This window comes from Cibotium barometz, chromosome 4 (assembly GCF_041138505.1).
Source record: "Cibotium barometz isolate CiBa-2024 chromosome 4, ASM4113850v1, whole genome shotgun sequence".
In the NCBI taxonomy this organism is placed as follows: domain Eukaryota; kingdom Viridiplantae; phylum Streptophyta; class Polypodiopsida; order Cyatheales; family Cibotiaceae; genus Cibotium; species Cibotium barometz.
The window spans coordinates 66,617,928-66,636,898 of record NC_141049.1 but is presented as its reverse complement, the minus strand read 5'-3'; positions in this window follow the sequence as shown (position 1 = coordinate 66,636,898).

Below are 18,971 nucleotides of genomic sequence, written 5' to 3'. Positions count from 1 at the left end.
TTCCCGAATCTCTTTCCAATCTAAGGTTCGGTATTCATTGGCCCATTTATCAATTATTCTGTTCATGTGTCCTGCAAGCTTCTCAACTACCACTACCAGTGCTAGAGGAAGATCTAGCTCCGGCAATTTAGTTGTGGCATAATATCCCTCTAACGAGTCCTTATAGACCTCTTGAAGTGGGTCATCCTGTAAGACCTTTGTCACTGGAATTTGTCGTACAAACTCCCATTGGTTCTCAGCCCCCTGATCCATTTTACTCTTGCCTTTCCTATCCCTTTCCAAATTTAGATCTACAAGAAGTAAATCATCTATGGATGGCTTTGAGGACTGGGCATTGGAGGGTCCAGGCATGTCCGGCTCAATGAGCCAGTCATCTCTAGACTCCCTTGCTCTGGAAAGTTTTGATAAGTCTAAGAACTCGGTTTTAGTGAGCTCCCCTAATTTGTCTACATTTTCTGGATGGTAGGTGACTTCGTAGCGAACACCATCTCCACCCATGTACATGTTACCCTGGTCATTGACTAGAGGTGCTCTATCAAGTTCTGAGAAAATGTCTGCGATCTTAACAAGATACCGTTGTTGTGGATCCCTAAAGATCTCAGCTCCTTGAGCATTTGTGTAGACATATTGGAGTCTTACATTAAGTGTTAACCCCATGGTGTCGGCTTCAAATGGATTAAAGGATCTTGTGGGTGTTCTATTTGGGGCTACGGGATGACTATTTGTCGGCCCTAGATTGTCCATGGACAATGAACTAGTTGTTCTGGAGGAAAGGGTATCGGATTGGGATTCAAAAAGGGTTTCAGCAATATCTGCCAAATTGCCTACCGATTGGGTCCCACTTTCCTGCGTAGGTACTCTAGAAGGTGCCCTAGGCCCTATGGTAGAATCTATAAGACGTCCCGACCGCAAGTGCATAAGGTCAAATTTTTTTTGGTTTTTTATGTGTTTTTGTTTTGTTTTGTTTTTTTTTGTTTTTTTTATTAAATATATATATATATATATATATATATATATATATATATATATATATATATATATATATATATATATATATTTAACCTACCTAATCACTAAATGCAACTAAAATAAGTATGTGTGGCGTAACTATCTATCCTATTTTTTTATTATTATTTTTTTAAATGATTTTTTTTAATGATTTTATGTTTTTACTTTTTTTTAATTAATTACAAAAATTATGAATCACACTAAAAAAATACTAATTATGCACAAAGTTACAAAAATTAAAAAATGCAGGTTACACTAATTATGCAAAAATTTAAAAAAAATAAAGAATTACAAAATATGCAAAAAAGTAGACTCCTAAAAAACACTTAATTTATAGAATTTTTTTTATTATTTATTTTTTATATTTTTTTAATTTATATTTCTTTTCTTTTATTTTCTTTTGTTTTCTTCTCCTTTTGTTGTTGTTGTTTTTTTTTTCTTTTGTTTGTTTGTTTTTTTTAAACTAATAAATTTCGTACCAATTACAAAAAATATGAATCTACTAATTATGCATCAATTATAAAAATTCTAAAAAAATAAAAAATAAAAAATGCAAGCTACTTTAATTATGCAAGATTTTACAGAAATTTAAAAAATGAACAACAGATTCAAAATACAAAAATAAAAATTGTTTTTCTTCTTTTTTTTCTCTTTTTCTCTTTTTTTTATAAATTTAATTATTTTTCTTTTTCTTTTTTCTTCTTTTTTTTTCTTTTTTTTCTATCTCTTTTTCTCTCTTTTTTTTTTAAAAAAAAGAAAAAATATTTTTTGTTATTTTTTTATATTTATTATTTTTATTTTTATTTAAAAATACAAAAAAACATGAAAAATTAATAAAAAAATAAAAAAATTGAAAAGCACCAACCTTATCTTTGCCGCCTCCCGGATTCTGCGCCGGCGCACCCACTCGCCCGTTTTCAATGCTGCCAGCTCTCCCTCAGTCAGGCGCCCTCCACGTTCGTCTTCAATGCCTCCACGCATCCATCGCTTGCACCCTCTTCACTGCTGTTTTGCTGCCTACAACAGCCCCTCTACGGCGCTCCCTCTTCTGCGCCTCCACGTCGAGCATCCATCGCTTGCGCCCTCTTCACTGCTGTTTTGCTGCCTACAACAGCCCCTCTACGGCGCTCCCTCTTCTGCGCCTCCACCTCGACGTCCTCTTCTGCGCCTCCACCTCGACGTCTCCACCCGCAGGTCTACTCACCGCCCTACGCCACCACCCGCAGGTCTACCGGCTGCAGCCCTCCTTCGCACAGCCTACACGCATCGCTTGCGCCTACTGGCGATTCAAACACCTTCACTTCACACTGTCAGCCCAGTTCGACCTCCGCCTCTTTTTGTCTTACTCTGCTTTTTCCACCCGGCCCGCTTCTGCCAGCCGCCCTTTTGCTGCCGGCCGCCTCCCACACGCCTTTGCTTCTCAAACCAGCCACGCCGTCCAGTGTGCCTTCTACAGCTACTGCCCGCAGGTCTCTCGTCGACTTCTGCTTCTCCTATAGTGCTCAGCCCCCTTCGATGCAGCGCTCCGTGCAGACAACGCCACCCACTCTTCGATTTCTGCCACGTCAGTATATAAAATATATATATTTATATATATTTTTTGTTTTAAAAGCCGCCTTGACTGCCATCTACAACGCCGTCAACCTACAGCCAGCCGACTCCAACTTCTGCTGCGCTTCAACGTATATATATATATATATATATATATATATATATATATATATATATATATATATCTGGTGTTTGGCCGCCTTCACACTGCCATCTACACGCCGTCAACCTACAGCCAGCCGACTCCAACTTCTGCTGCGCTTCAATCGTATATATATATATATATATATATATCTTTTCTTTGCTGCGCCTCCACAGCTACTCACCTCCCACAGGCCTTCGCCTTCAACTGCTTGGTTGCCTACAAACACCGCCTTCACACGGCTGCTGCGCTCGATGAAGGCGTCTCCCCACACAATAACAAAACAACAAAACAATAAAAGAAAGAAGGCCGCTTCTACTACTTCCTACCTACCTCTCGCCAACCCCGTCAAAGATGCAAAAACAGAAAGTACTTAAATCTGAATAATGGAGGGATTTCTCTACCGCAATGGGGTTTTAATTTTTTTTGCTTCTAATCAAAAAACATAAAACACACAAGGCGCCCTTGAGATCACACACTCAATGCCCTTGCAAACTCTACTCAAATCTACCCTAATCCACGATTTTGCAATCAATGGAGCACTTAGTAAGAAGTAATGGTTAACACCTTTCACTAACTTAGGTGTGCGTTCCCCGGCAGCGGCGCCATTGTTTGGGGTATCATAGCATAGCGGAGGCTACACTCCAACCCACACACTTTGTCAATCCGTGAATGCAACCTGGTTAGCGCATAGAGGTTATCCTGAATGGGAGAAGATTAGTTAACCACACATTAATGACTTCTAGTCCTACTCAATCCTTCTTCAACACTTAAGCAATCAATCCAACATAATCAAAGCATCAAGATTAGGCTACACTTAAGCATAAAAATGCAACTTATGCAAAGAATCTAACATCAATCCGTGAATGCAACCCGGTTAGCGCATAGAGGCTATCCCGAATGGGAGAAGATTAGTTAACCACACACTAATGACTTCTTTGCATAAGTTGCATAAAAATGTAACTTATGCAAAGAATCTAACATCAATCCGTGAATGCAACCCGGTTAGCGCATAGAGGCTATCCCGAATGGGAGAAGATTAGTTAACCACACACTAATGACTTCTAGTCCTACTCAATCCTTCTTCAACACTCAAGCAATCAATCTAACATAATCAAAGCATCAAGATTAGGCTACATTTAAGCATAAAAATGCAACTTATGCAAAGAGCTATCACACAAGCCTCAACTACACATCATTTCATGCACAAGCTTCATCACATGCACTCTACAAATCAGATTTTAGCATGATAACATCATTAAGAAATCTAGATTAGCAAGTGTGTAGACCATAACCTCATATCATTGAAAATGTAGAGAATAGAGAGTACAAGATTGAAGCAAGAATGGAGATGGAGAGCCTTGGGAGAGCACATGAGAAGGAGCTATGGAGCAAGCTCTCTCTATGAGCCTCTCAACCAAATGACCAAAGAGTCCCTCTAGCTCTCAAATGGGCCACCTTTTATACAAAAACTCTAGAACTCCCAAAAGTTCCCATGTGGGATTATTGTCAAGCCCTCTCCCACATTCATCTACAACTTGGAACTCTTTTCAAGAGCCCTAAGTGTCTTTTTTGTTGCATCCTTGTATTGATCTTCATTCGTCATGCAACAAGGTTGCAGGTGATGAAAGATTTTCAGTTTGTGACGGTTTCAGCGGTTATATTACCAAATTATGATAGCTGAACAATATCAAAAGAAGACTGCCTTCATTACCCCATGGGGTATATATTGCTTCAGGGTCATGCCCTTTGGCTTAGTGAATGCTTATGCAAGCTTTGAAGGCTGGATGGATACAACCTTGGGGCCTTATCTAGGAAGCTTTGGAAGGTTTTCATGGACAACTTCTGTGTGCATAGTGACAGGATGTTACATGTAGAAAAGCTTGACAAGGTTTTTAAAAAGATTGATGAAGATGGGGGTCAACTAAATCCGGCAAAATGTAAGATTGCAAGGGCTAGAGTGGTCCTCTTGGGGCATGAAATCAGTGAAAATGGAATTTCTCCAGATCCAGCTAAAGTTGAATGCCTAAAATATCCAGGTGATAGCCCCAAGCTTCAGAAGTGGATACTTGAGTTGCAGCAATTTGACATTAATTTTGTTAAGGAAGAGAATGTGCGTGCCAACATGGCTGACATGCTTACTTTTAAAGAAATCAATGTCAAAAATAGCACAAAGAAAGAGTTGGAAAAGAAGATTGTGCCTACTGCTATGCATGAGGAATTACAAGATGTGGAAGGCACTTTGTACTTTGATGGGGCTTTTAAGAGAAGCATTGGTAAAGCAGCAATTGGTTTTGTTTTTGTGAACAAGGAAGGTGTGGAAACTTGGTTTGGCAGCCAAGAAGTGAATGTAAAGTCTAATAATGAGGCGGAATATGCTAGTTTATATTTGGGCTTGGAAGAATGTGTGAGAAGACAGGTTAAGAAGCTATTGATTAAAGGCGATGCAATGTTGATCATAAGGCAGGTGCAGGGTACATGGAAGGTAAACAAAGAAGGTATGAAATGTTGGTTCTTCAAGGTGCGGAAGCTATTGAAGTCATTTATAGCCTTTTAGATTTGGCATGTACCTAGAGACAAAAATGTGAGAGCCCATGAACTAGCAGAGGGTGTTTTTATGAGGGATTTGCATGCTTTGCAAGTGCTAGAGGCGAAGTATCTTGGGAGGGAATCCCTTTATGAGGAGGAACATGTATTGCAAACTGGCTTTGCAAGAAGGGAGTTGAATTCCAAGCAAAGGCATGCAATTACTAAGAGGGCTTTGCGGTATGTGTTGATTGGTGAGCATTTGTTTCACAAAGGGGTGGATGGCGTTATTCGGAGAGTTCTTCATTTTGATGAGATTGCTACTTGTTTGAAAGCATGTCATGAAGAAGGATGTGGTGGGCATTTTGGGGTCAAAATTACGAGAAGAAAAGTTTTAAATGCGCAGCTTATGTGGCCCAGCATGAATAGAGATATTGTGCATTGGTGTAGAAGCTGCCATGAGTGTCAATTGTTTCAGAAAAAAACATTGATGCCAGAACCAATGAGGCACATAGTGAGTTATGGACCCTTTGAAAAGTGGGGTTTAGATGTGATAGGACCCCTACCAGGTACAAGGAATGGGAAACATTACATACTTAGTGCGGTTGATTATATGACCAGGTGGCCAAAAGCAAAAGCTAGTCGGGGTGCTTCTTCAAAAAGGATATTGGGGATTTTGTATTTAATCACTTATGTTGCAGGTTTGGAGTGCCTCTAGAGTTGTAAGTGATCAGGGCAGGGAATTCAGAAATGATCTCATGAAAGATCCGGTCAAAAAATTGGAGATCAAACACAGGTTCTCTACTCCCTACCACCCCCAATGTAATGGCCTAGTGGAAGCTTTTAATGGGGTGTTACAAAAAATGTTATTCAAGCTTGTGGAAGAGCATCCCAAAGACTGGGATACATATTTGGACAGGGCATTATGGGCATGCAGGGTGACCCAAAAATCTGTTATAGGTTATACTCCTTTCCATTTGGTATATGGTGAAGAGTGTGTGCTCCCAGTTAATGTAATGCTACCATCTTTGGAATTTGTTTTAAAGCATGGTATGGCTGAGGATGAACGTGTCAAGGAAAGATTCATTTCTATGCACACCTTGTTATTGGATAGAGAAAGTGCTATTGGCTTCTATGAGCGGTTGGGTCAGAGAAGAGCTGACATGTTTAATGAAAAGATTAAGGAGAAAGGGCTGCAGAAAGGTATGTTGGTTATGAGGTATAACAGTGCTTTGGATTCAACTTTTCAAACCAAGTTTAAAGTGAGATGGGAGGGTCCGTATGTTATTCAAGAGGTGTTTGACAATGGCAGTTATCAGTTGATGGATCTTGATGGAAAGTTACATAAGGCTCGAGTCAATGGTATTAGACTCAAGCCTTATGTCATGAGGATTATGTGATACTACAGTGCATGCGTGGAACACTTGAAAGTGTTCCATGCTAGTTGGGGGGCAAATATGTGTGGATTTTTATATGGTGCAGCTAGCCACCCCCAACAGGTCTTTGTTTTTACTAGATGCTATTTTTGCCACTGTACATATGGGTGTTGTTGTGGCTGGAATAAGCGCCAATTTTGTGGCATTGTACATATGGTTTATGGTTTGCCTATGTACATACGTTTGTGGTTACCTATGTTCATAAGGGGGCTATATGATGTCCGAGAGCTTATGTATTCAGGAGGTGAACATGTGTCCAAAGTGGTGGTCATTAGGCTCATATGATGGTGTTTGAGGTACTCCTCCTATTGTGCTTTACAACTTATCCTTTGAAGTCCATGGCTGTGAGATATGGCTGTTTGAAGTTTGAGGCTATGTGATTGCAGCCTAAATTCCATTGGTTTTAGCTCATTTGGAGGGTGTGCAGGTAGATGGATGTTATGTAAGACCACCTGCTTGATGGAGGTGTATATGGTGTACGTGTTGTGCTTTACAGCACTCCATTTGGTTGAGTTTGCAGAGAAATATGACCAGTTGAAGGTGGCAAAGTATGCCATGAGGCTGCAACTTTTATTCTAAGTGCCACTATGGGATGGAGAGTCCGATAAAGTGTGGGACCATTCAGTTGTAAAGTGGGTACTATGAGCTTACCGGTGTACTTTCTTGCTTTGGAGTTGAAGCCTGGACACTCAAGTTACAAGCTTGGCAATATTGATGTACAAGAGGGTTACGCTACTAAGTACATGGCTCTTTTAGACTATAAAAAAAAAACTTTCCAGAGAGCGTTTTTGGGCATTTTAGTGAACCTACCTACCTACCTACCTTCAACGGCTGGTATCTTCCCCTACCGAACTCCGTTTTATGCATATGAGAGTTCTACGGACATCTACTCGAGATGTCCGTAGAACCTACCTACCTTCAACGGCTGGTATCTTCCCCTACCGAACTCCATTTTATGCATATGAGAGTTCTACGGACATCTACTCGAGATGAGCTTTGCAAGGAAGGTGTCGGCTTGGGATGACTGCGATGTGGTTGTCATCTAGGAGGACTTTTATTGGATGTTCCAAGGGGGTAATCATAAGTTTTTTCTGTCTGGGTGTGTGTATACATCTCAAGGTGTGTGAGGAGGAATATACTATAGAGGCAGTAGATACTCTCCCATTTTCTTTCTCTCAGCGTGTGGTTTGCTACTGGTGCTGGACAGGACAAGCAAATATCGGTGGTACGAAAGATGGTGTGCTTCTATTGTGAGGCACCGGGGCACTGCAAGTCGAAGTGTGAGCTGTGGAAATGACACAAGGCAGAGAAGGACAACAGTCGAGGAATAGGTGAACCATTGTCCTCCTCCAAACAGCCTACTGAGCTCATTTGAACTCTAAGGCCATAGATCTGGACTTACTCCATTTTCTACACACAAAATAGAGGATTATTTTGCTAATCAGTGATTAATTAGCACTAATAACTGTATTTTGGTGTAATTGAGGGCTCAAATTAACCATTGGGTATCTGATACAGATCCCTAATAACTGTATTTTGGTGTAATTGAGGGTTCAAATTAACCATTGGGTATCTGATACAGATCCCTATAACTTCAGATTACAATTTGGAGATGGTTTGATACTCCAATCATTCAGTACAGATTTGTTACCCTTGGTTTTATGTAATTTCTGGTCAATTTATATGGTCAATTTATGCTGATAAATCTGTTGTTGTAATCATCACCTAAACACCAGATTGAGTTGTAAAAGGGTAGACACTACCCTTGAATCTTGAAATTGGATCAAGAGGTAAGACCCCCTTCACATCATCATGAGCATGACACAACAGATAGCCAAATTTAATGGGGAGCAGTTTTATACATGGCAAACAAAAACCATGTATTTGCTATCATGATGAAAAATCTGTGGGGGGGGCAAGTTGAGGGAAGAGATGAATGCCCAAGAAAGAGTGTCAAGGACTATGAGTTTAGGGACTTGAGGCACTGGTCACGGGCTACCACGTAAGAGGAAAACTTGGTATAGGGTCCTAGTATGCTAGGATTATTCACTTGAGGGGAGGTGTTGAAATATACAAGTGAATACGGTGTGTACGGGAACAAGTTCTTAGTAGAGCAAGAGGCTATAAAAGAGAATCTGTAAATGAGTGAGAAGCTGTGAAAATGTGAGAGGTATCTACTGGGAGAGAACAAAGGGTAGCATGAGAAGATTTAGGATGTGTGGAGATATTCTGGGAAAAGTGAAGAGGTGGAGAGAATCAAGCAAAAGAGGTGGAGTGAATCAAGGAGAGATCAATGGGATTAGATGCTTGGATGTAAACTCTATAAATTGAGGCATTGGCCTAATTAGAACTTGCTGGTTTTTTATTATCCATGCCTACATTAAGCTATCATTTAATTGCTCACTAATCATGCTCACTAATTATGTCTTAATTGCTCACTAATCACATCTTAATTATCATCTAATCCCTTTGCTAATGATGTTGATTCTTGCATTTGATCCACCATAGCTCATCACATTGTTGCAAATTTAACATGGTATCAGAGCCTAGCTTAGAATCCATCAAATTTATGAGCCCATTATCTGCTAATCACCTAGTTAATTAGGATTAGGAGATAATCAAGTTTTTGCCTCTTTTTCAAACAGCTTCTATACCCCCAGCTGGTGGAGGGGCTTGATCTCCCTCCAGGCTTAACAATAGGCTTCAAGCCTCTAGCCTCACATAGCCATACTCCCCACGCACTAGCCCAACTAATCAATTCATCAAACCGCCGCCGGCGGCTGCTCTCTGCTGTGCTGCAAATCGCGATTTCTCAGGCACCTTTTTTCTGAAGCAAAATTCAGATCTTGTCTTCCACAGATACAATGGGTCTAATTCCTCTTGGCCCTAGGGGTTTTCAAGGGTGCTCTACAAGCTAGTGGTGGTGAAGACAGTTTTTGATTTCATCGTCTACAGTGATAGATCCAAGCTCTCCATCAAATGTGCAGGTGACTTTGGTAAAATAGAGATTAAGCATTCAATGTTTGGCCAAATCTTGTGTTTCTTGGCTTAATCCTCTACTAGACTAAAGGCTATTGATGGCCTTGAAAGGAGTTGAGCTCATTTGAACTCTAAGGCCCCAGATCTAGACTCCTCGCATACTCTATTTTTTGCACACAAAATAGAGGGTTATTTTTCTAATCAATGATTAATCAGTACTAATCATTGTATTTTGGTGCAATTGAGGGTTCAAATTAACCATTGGGTATTTGATACAGATCCTTATAACTTCATATTACAATTCGGAGATGGTTTGATACTCCAACCATTCAGTACAGATTTGTTACCCCTGGTTTTATGTAATTTCTGGTCAATTTATGCTGATAAATCTGTTGTAATCATCACCTAAACACCATATTGAGTTGTAAAAGGGTAGACACTACCCTTGAAATTGGATCAAGAGGTAAGACCCCCTTCACATCATCATGAGCACGGCATAAGAGATTGCCAAATTTAATGGGCAGCAGTTTTATACATGGCAAACAAAAACCATGTATTTGCTCATGAGAAAAAATCTGTGGGGGCTATTTGAGGGAAGAGATGAATGCCCAGAGGTGAGTGGGAAAAATGAGTGGAAAGAGTAGGAATGAGAAAGCATTAGGACTTACCGAACTCATTTTAAATGATGAAATCATTCATCACATCACAGGGATACAATGGGCAAAAGATGCATGGGATGAACTCGATAAATTATTTGGCACTCAAGCAAAAAATTATTTGGCACTCAAGCAAAAAAAATCAAAGATAAATCTGTTAATGCAATTCTACAAATTGGATATGAAGGAAAGTGAACCTTTAATCACACACTTGAACAAATATGCCATTGGTAAGAAGGTAGAAGATGATGAGGCCCTAGCAGTTCTTCTGAAGAGTGTGGACAAAGGTGAATATGAAAACATTGTAGCAACATTAAAGAATGTACCTGAATAGAAGCTGCTCGAGATAGAAGGAGCTCTTTTAGAGCAAGAGACCAAGGTCAAAGAGAAGAAATGGCTGGACTCAATAGCAAGAGAGGTAAAAGAATTCTTCACCCGAGGAGGATTCTCTTGAGGACGAGGACGAGGAAGAGACATAGTAGGAGGAAGGACCTTCACTTGCCACAACTGTGGAAAGCCAGAACACATGGCAAGAGACCGCCTACAGCAAACCTAGTGGAGACGAAATGACATCGGCAAACTTCATGGAATTTTGTAATAAGGAAGTGGAGGCACATCATCTTTTCTGAGAGAGAGAGAGAGAGAGAGAGAGAGAGAGAAACCCCACTACCCAATGTAACTTACCCCAACAGAGTAAAACCACCTCTGATCCACTGATGATGTAGGCCATGTGGTAGATGTATGTGTGAGCACTTTAGTCAAGGTCACGGGCACTTGTAGTAGCCTTGGACACATAGAGAGAGAGAGTGTCAAGGACTATGAGTTTAGGGACTTGAGGCACTGGTCGCGGGCTACCAAGTAAGAGGGAACAAGTCCTTAGCAAAAGAGAATATGTAAATGAGTGAGAAGCTGTGAAAAGGTGAGAGGTATCTACTGGAAGAGAATAAAGGGTAGCATGAGAAGATTTAGGATGTGTGGAGATATTCTGGGAAAAGTGAAGAGGTGGAGAGAATCAAGCAAAAGAGGTGGAGTGAATCAAGGAGAGATCAGTGGGATTAGATGCTTGGATGTAAACTCTATGAATTGAGATATTGGCCTAATCAAAATTTCTTGGTTTTTTATTATCCATGACTACATTAAGCTATCAATTAATCACTCACTAATAACATCTTAATTATCATCTAGGACGACTGATGGATCCCTAAAATGAGACTCAATTCTGTTAAGTTACGATAGTAGAAGTAAATCCCAGACCCTTGTTCTATGGAAAAGAATCAACGGCTGTGCCTCTTGATGAGGAAAAAAGCGTTGGACTCTATGATCCAAGTGCAAGTCTTTTCCTTGATCTGACCATGAGACTTACGGATTCAATCAGATCAATTTGGTTAGTGATGACCTTGACTACATTAGAATAAAATTATCTTGGAGGAATCGCCTATGTCTATTGGACGAGGGAAGTTTCTCTGGGTTTGGTTTTGGAAGAACCAAGGGATTAGTCTCTTGTCTGGATATCCGTGGGCAAGGCCCCGAGTGAGAGGCTTTGCCCTGTGCACAAGAAATGCTACTTTCGCTCTACTAGCACCCATGAACTCGTTGTGCGGAGGGGGCAAGGATCTCTCAAGCAGCACCCTAGTCCCCATTGTACATTTGCATGTGGTTGCCACGCCACACATGTTTGGCAGTGAGGGCAAAACAATTATTGAAGAGTCCTCATCTAGTGGGGTCCCTCCATACATTTACCTCGATGTGGATAGATGCCCTGCACATACTCACGTACCTTCTTCTCTATTCACCAGGGATCTATTTCCACCCCCACCCTTTCCATAGAACAATTTTTTTCTGAGATTTACTTCATCTATCGTACCATAATAGAATTGAGTCTCATTTTAGGGACCCATCAGTCCATCCTAACCCCATTCAATCCCATGGGTTAGCCAACCGTCCCAACCACTGTAGTGATGGGATCCATTTAAGAATGTGGTTAAGTTCTATCCCGGGTACCAGGGAAAAGAGTTCCTAGCCGGATATTCATGCAAACTTAAAACTAGTCACACCACTTACACACCCAATATGAAATTACCTTTTTTACAGAGTCAGCTGTCTTTAAAACAATCATTTAATGAAACCATAGTGTCACTGATCATAATCCTCCAAAATATCCGATGGAATCCTAATTTTCAATCATTCCTTCATCGGTGTATGTAAGGTTCCCGCCTTCTAAAATAGGGGAAACACTTAAGATAGTCCACTAAGTCTTAACTTGGAGAAAATCTCCTATTTATCGACACCTTGACCATGTAGAGATTCAAGGATACGATTCATAGGTAAGACCTAGTCCTATCCCGCAGGGGGAGCGTGATCTTCTAAAAATCAAATCACCCCCATAGGGTAATTGATCATAAATTGGGCAACTACTAGACTTGATTTCTAGAGGCAACGCCTTTTTTCTCATCCATGCAAGGCACAGCCGCCGCCGCTGGCCTAGTCTTCTAGAATAAAGTTGCCCAAGAACCTATTTATCTAGTATAGGACTTTCACTTAATCTGTTGGAAAGCTACCCGACTAATCGGGTCCACCCGTTCGTAGGATGGTGCCGTCGGGGCATTCCATCCTCCCACTTTCCACCCTACTCACACGTCAATTTGTTTTTTAATTAATCCTACCATACTATTTGACATAAATAAACATGTTCCTTAATTAAGGCCCTTTTCACAAGGTTTGTTAAAACAGTCTTTTTCCACAATACAATAATGCCAAAGACAAGATATATATAAAAAAATTATACATGAATCAATTCCATACAAGCCAAACCGGCTCTCTTATTCTTTTCCTTTATACTACCGATGATCTAGAATTCGGCTTTCAACCCTCTACATGCTGGGCAAAACCCTATGGGACCATACACCTCATCGTCGACCACCACTGGCGAGGACTCAAGCTGGCCTGTCGCCCTCTCAGGCTCCATCGCTCGATCCTCCCGCCCCTCAGAGGGATGTCTGCACACTAGGGTGGGCTTATTCACTGCACTAGCCTGGGCACTCAAAACTAGACAGCATCATAATCTCTCGCCTCAATTGGCGAACCTTATTCTCCCAATGGTATGAGGGATACCATGGGCCATTCCCAGGATTTGCTAACGACGCCACCCAGCTACACAAGCACGGAACGAAGTTAGCGTCAAAGCCAGGAAAAACTTGCCCTCTTTAGAGATAACAATTTCAATGCAATTCATTGAATACAGCATCACTCAATTCGTAACTTCATACAATTTTATGTCATTATTTTAAAAGGAAAAGATACACATTTATTAACACTAATATTCAAAAAAAACTCTTCTTTAAAAAATAACCAAGCTAACCTGGCCACCACCATTTCCACCTAGCAAGAGGGGGATAGAGGAAAATTGCCTTATCTGAAAGGTGGCAAATGAGGGGGATAGAGGAAAATTGCCTTATCTGAAAGGTGGCAAATGAGGGGGTGTGGAGAGGGGTGGCTGTACGGGGCGGCTGTACTACAACAAGTACACTGCACTGGGAGAGACAGCGATGGTACGGACGACAGCATAGCAGAGCATAAGCTATATAGAAATGCATGTTGCCCATGGAGCACCCCGGGGTTTATATAGTGGCAGCCCATATCAAAGTCCACAATGTATTTCATGTAAGTTTGTTAAAAGCTTATGTACCCAGTCTCGATTATATTCTTGATGATGAACAAGTTGTAATCCCTACTCAAGGAGTCCTTGAATTATGGCCCAGTAGCATCATAGATAATAGGGAAAGGCAACTCCGAAATAGAACTCTTGTAAAACATCTAGTACAGTGGAAAGATTACCCTGAAGAGAATGCAACTTGGGAAGATGAAGCTACACTCTTAAAGGATGATCCCCAATTCATGACGAGATGAGGACATCTTGATTTCTTTAAGGAGGGAAGGATGTAACATACCCATCTTCACTAATAAAGAAATGTCCATGTAATAGATAAATTTATGAGTTTTTATGGTAAAAAAATAAATGATTTTATTAAATGAGTCATTTCTACTTAGAATCTTCAATTTTTGAGCCCAAATTTGGAATATGCGCGTGATTTTACCCTAATATAGGATTTTATAGCATCCAAAACGAACACCGGATCAAGCTTATACGCAAATTTCAGTCATTTTTAGTTAAAAAGCGACGACCTTTAAACCTTAATAAATGCACGACCGGGCGTCCGATTGACGAACGGTCTGCACCCCAACGACCAGGAAAACATCTCGGATTAAAAAAAAAATTTGCCCCCCGGGACGGTCTGGCACACAAATCGAGGCCAACGCCCCAAATTTGGGAACCTCGTCCCAAAATTTGGTCCGTACACACTTACCAGGGTGCTCGTACGATGGCCGCACAACAACCAAAGGACAGCTACCAACTGTGTGGTCCACACGTACCGCTATGTGGACACCCATGCTGCCCCTGACCAGATAAGGTACCGCTACGTGGACACCCATGCTACCCCTGACCAGATAAGGTACATGCATACCACTCCTTTCCCCCTAAGCCATGCAAGCCACTGATCTACAGCCTTTGCTGGTACACCATCCTTTCATCCTTGCTTTGCGAAGCGCCCCCAAGTGATAGAGAACTTCGTTTGGGTCGCACTCATAGAAGAACTTTGTCTCCTTCCTTGAAGATCCTTTCAGACCTCTTTGTGTCAGCATAATGCTTTTGTCGATCTTGGGCAGCTTAAATATCCTTTTGGATTGCCTTGGTTTGTTCCTCCATCTCTTCGAGCATTTTCCTAGATGCCTCAACTCTTATGGTGGTCGGATCAGAGAAATTTAGAGGAGACAAGCATTCTTGCCCATAGAGTGCTTTGAATGGTGACATTCCTATACTCTGATGATAAGATGCATTGTAGGCAAATTCTACCAGAGGAAGGTATTGAATCCACCTTCTTGGTTCCCGTCCACAATATGCTCTGAGAATGTCTTCAATTACTTGATTGACTCTCTCAGTTTGGCCATCGGTCTCTGGATGATAAGCTGTGCTAAAGCAAAGTTGAGTTCCCAGGGCTTGAAATAAGGACTGCCAAAACTTTGAAGTGAAGTCAGAATCCCGGTCACTTACTATCCTTTTTGGGAGACCATGAAGTTTGAGGACTTCCTTGATGAATATTCGAGCAACATCAGAAGCTTTAAAGGTCTTCTTTGCTGGTATAAGGTGAGCTACTTTGGTAAGTAAGTCCACTACTACTAGAATGGAGTCATATCCTCCATGAACAGTGGAGAGACTTGTGACAAAATCCATACTAATGCACTCCCAGTTCATTTGGGGAATATCTAAGGGTTGAAGTTTCCCAGGCATCTTGAACCTTTCAGCTTTGATCCTTTGGCATGAGAGACATTGCTTCAAGTACCGGACACCATTTTTCAAGCCTGCCCAATGAAAGCTCCTTCTTACGGCATTTAATGTTTTTGCATAGCTTGGACGTTCTGGATGTCCTGCAGAGCAGGACTATCATGAGCTTCATGGAGGATTAGTTTCTTTAAAGCAGGATCCTTAGGGATACATAGCCTATGATTGAGGTAGAGGCTTCCTTCATGAGTGGAGTATCCCTTGATTAGATTTGGATCATGAGATGAGACTTCTTCCACCTTGACCAGTATGGGATTATTTGGCATCGAAATTGCACTTAAGAAAGATTTGCGGCGGCTAAGTGCATCTGCTACCACATTATCTTTCCCAGGGCGGAATTTGATGTCGGAGTCATATTCTTGTAGAATTTCAATCCATCTCCTTTGCCGCATGTTGAGGTTAGGCTGGGTGGTGAAGATTCACTTCAGACTTTTGTGGTCAGGTACCAGCTAGAATTTGCACCCCAAGAGATATAGTCTCCATAATTTGAGGCAATGAACAACTGCTAAGAGCTCAAAATCATGGGTGGCATAATTTGCTTCATATTGCTTTAGCTTGTGGGAAGTATAAGCGACTGGTCTTCCTTCTTGGCCTAAGACACCACCAAGTGCTAGACTACTGGCATCAATAACCACTTCAAATTCCTTGGTGAAATCAGGAAGTTTCAAGATTGGGGCAGAAGTAATAATGACCTTGAGCTGATCAAAACTGTTTTGATGGATTGGCAGCCACACTATTTTGCAATCCTTCTTAAGAAGATCCGTCAAAGGTGCAGCTACCAAGGCATAATCTTTGATAAAAATCCTATACCATCCTGTGATTCCCAAAAACCCACGAATTTCACAAACTCATTTAGGGGGTGGCCACTCCAGAATATCTTTGACCTTGGTGGGGTCTACTGAAATGCCATCTTTGGAGACGATGAATCCAAGATACTCAATTTGATGAGTAAAAAAGGTACATTTGCTCTTCTTGGCATAGAGTTTGTGTCTGCACAACAATTGTAGAACTCTATGCACATGCTCCTCATGCTCTTTGATTGATTTGGAGTAGATTAAGATGTCATTATAAAAAAAGCATAAATTTATCCAAGTAAGGACGGAATATATCTTGCATTAGGCGGTTGAAGGTTGCAAGAGCATTGGTTAACCCGAATGACATTATAGTAAACTCATAGTGGCCATAACGAGTATTGAAGGCTGTCTTGGGTATATCTGCTTCCTTGACTTTGATATGATAGTAACCAGACCTCAAATCTATTTTTGAGAAAACTTTGGGTATATCTGCTTCCTTGACTTTGATATGATAGTAACCAGACCTCAAATCTATTTTTGAGAAGACTTTGTCTCCATGAAGCCTGTCAAGAAGTTTGTCGATGCGAGGGATAGGATACTTATTCTTGACAGTGACTTGATTTAGCCCTCGATAATATATGCAAAGGCGGAGAGTTCCATCCTTCTTTTTTTGGAAAAGGACAGGTGCCCCCCAAACAAGGAGAGCTACTGGGGTGTACGAATCCTTGCTCAATGAGTTGGGAAAGTTGCTCTTTAAGTTCTTCAAGAAGGGACATTTTATAGGGCGTTTTTGAGACGGGTTGAGCTCCAAGGATCACCTCAATTTCATGATCGACTTCTCGAGGAGGCGGTAGCCCTGTAAGCTCGTCATCAGAGAAGATGTCAGAGAATTCTTAGAGCAAAGAAGGTTCTGTCTCCTTACTAGGTTCAATGGCTTTGTTGAGCTTGACTAAGAAAACTTGCTAACCCTTACGTGTTCCCTTGAGAAGATGTTTTGCCTTGACTACCCTAGATTTAGGTTTTCCTCTTATCCATATTACTTGGCCATGCTCATTTTCCAAAGTGATACTCCCTTGGTTACAATGAATGCTAGCTTTTTTTGCAATTAACCAATCCATCCCAAGGATTCCATCATAAATTCCTAATGGCAAGACTCTAAAGTGGCCATGAGTTTGATCTCATTACCCAGCTTAAAATCAAGGTTTCCTACAGAGTGGCGAGATACTACTTCTTTCCCACTCGCTAACTCTACAGTCATTCTTCTAGCTATTTTTTGACCCAAGTTTAATTTTTGCAAACACCTAGGAGAAAGAAATGAATGGGTACTGCCACAATCAATCAAAAGCTGAAATGGCCTACCGTGATGAGTGGCTGGGGCTTGGATTACACCAAATTGTTTATTCGGACCTTGGTGTTCTACTGCCGCATGGATGGTGGCGCACTCTTCTTCAGCCATTTCCAAGGTCGGTTCTTCACTTATAATACAGGCGGTCCTAGTAACTGCTCCTCCGCGGCCTCTGCCATGCCCACCGCCTCCTCTTGCACCTTGGTGGATAGGGGTTCCACGGCCTTTATTTCCTCTGCCACCTTGGGGAAATAATGTTGCCATCTTGGGACAGTTGGCCCTAAAGTGTCCCAGCTCATTGCACTGAAAACATAGAGGGCCTTCTCTGGAAGAAGCAACATACGAGCAGGGGACAAAAGAGTTGCTTTGTCGTCCTCTGTTGTAGTAGGAAAAATTCTATTGGGGTTTCTTGTAGGGTTGATCTTTAGGATTTGCCTCAGAGTAAGATCTCTTTTGAGGCTTAGGTTTGTCAGTCCTCAATTCTTTCACAAGGGGCTTTGCTCGTATGAGAGCATCCTGTAATGAGCTTGGCGTCATTGCTTCAAGGCAGGAATCTAAGGGTTCATTTAACCCTTGGCAGAAACGAGCCACTTGCTGGGAAGTAGTCATAGCTGGGGCATACATCCGAAGAGTGAAAAATTTGGAATAGTAGTCCTCAAGAATTAAGAATAGTAGTCCTCAAGCTTGGCATCATTGCTTCAAGGCGGGAATCTAAGGGTTCATTCAATCCTTGGCAGAAACGAGCCACTTGCTGGGAAGTAGTCATAGCTGGGGCATACATCCAAAGAGTGATAAATTTGGAATAGTAGTCCTCAAGAATTAAGCTGCACTGTGCCTAAGACTAAAAAACTCTTTCATCTTTATGGATCCATGGGATGGGGGAAGATATCTTTCCTTCACGGCCTGCTTGATGTCTTCCCACGTTTGAGAATGCTTGGTGACTTCCTTGTCATGGCACCACTGATTCCACCAGAGTTTAACATCTCCGATGAGGCGAAACCGTGCAAGCATAGATTGATTTGCTACTCTAGTACCGGCGGCACAGAAATAATCGCCATCGCTTCAATCTAGACTTCAGCATCCTTCTCAATCTTTGAACCTTCTCCTTTAAAGGAGGGAGGTTGCATTTGCTTGAG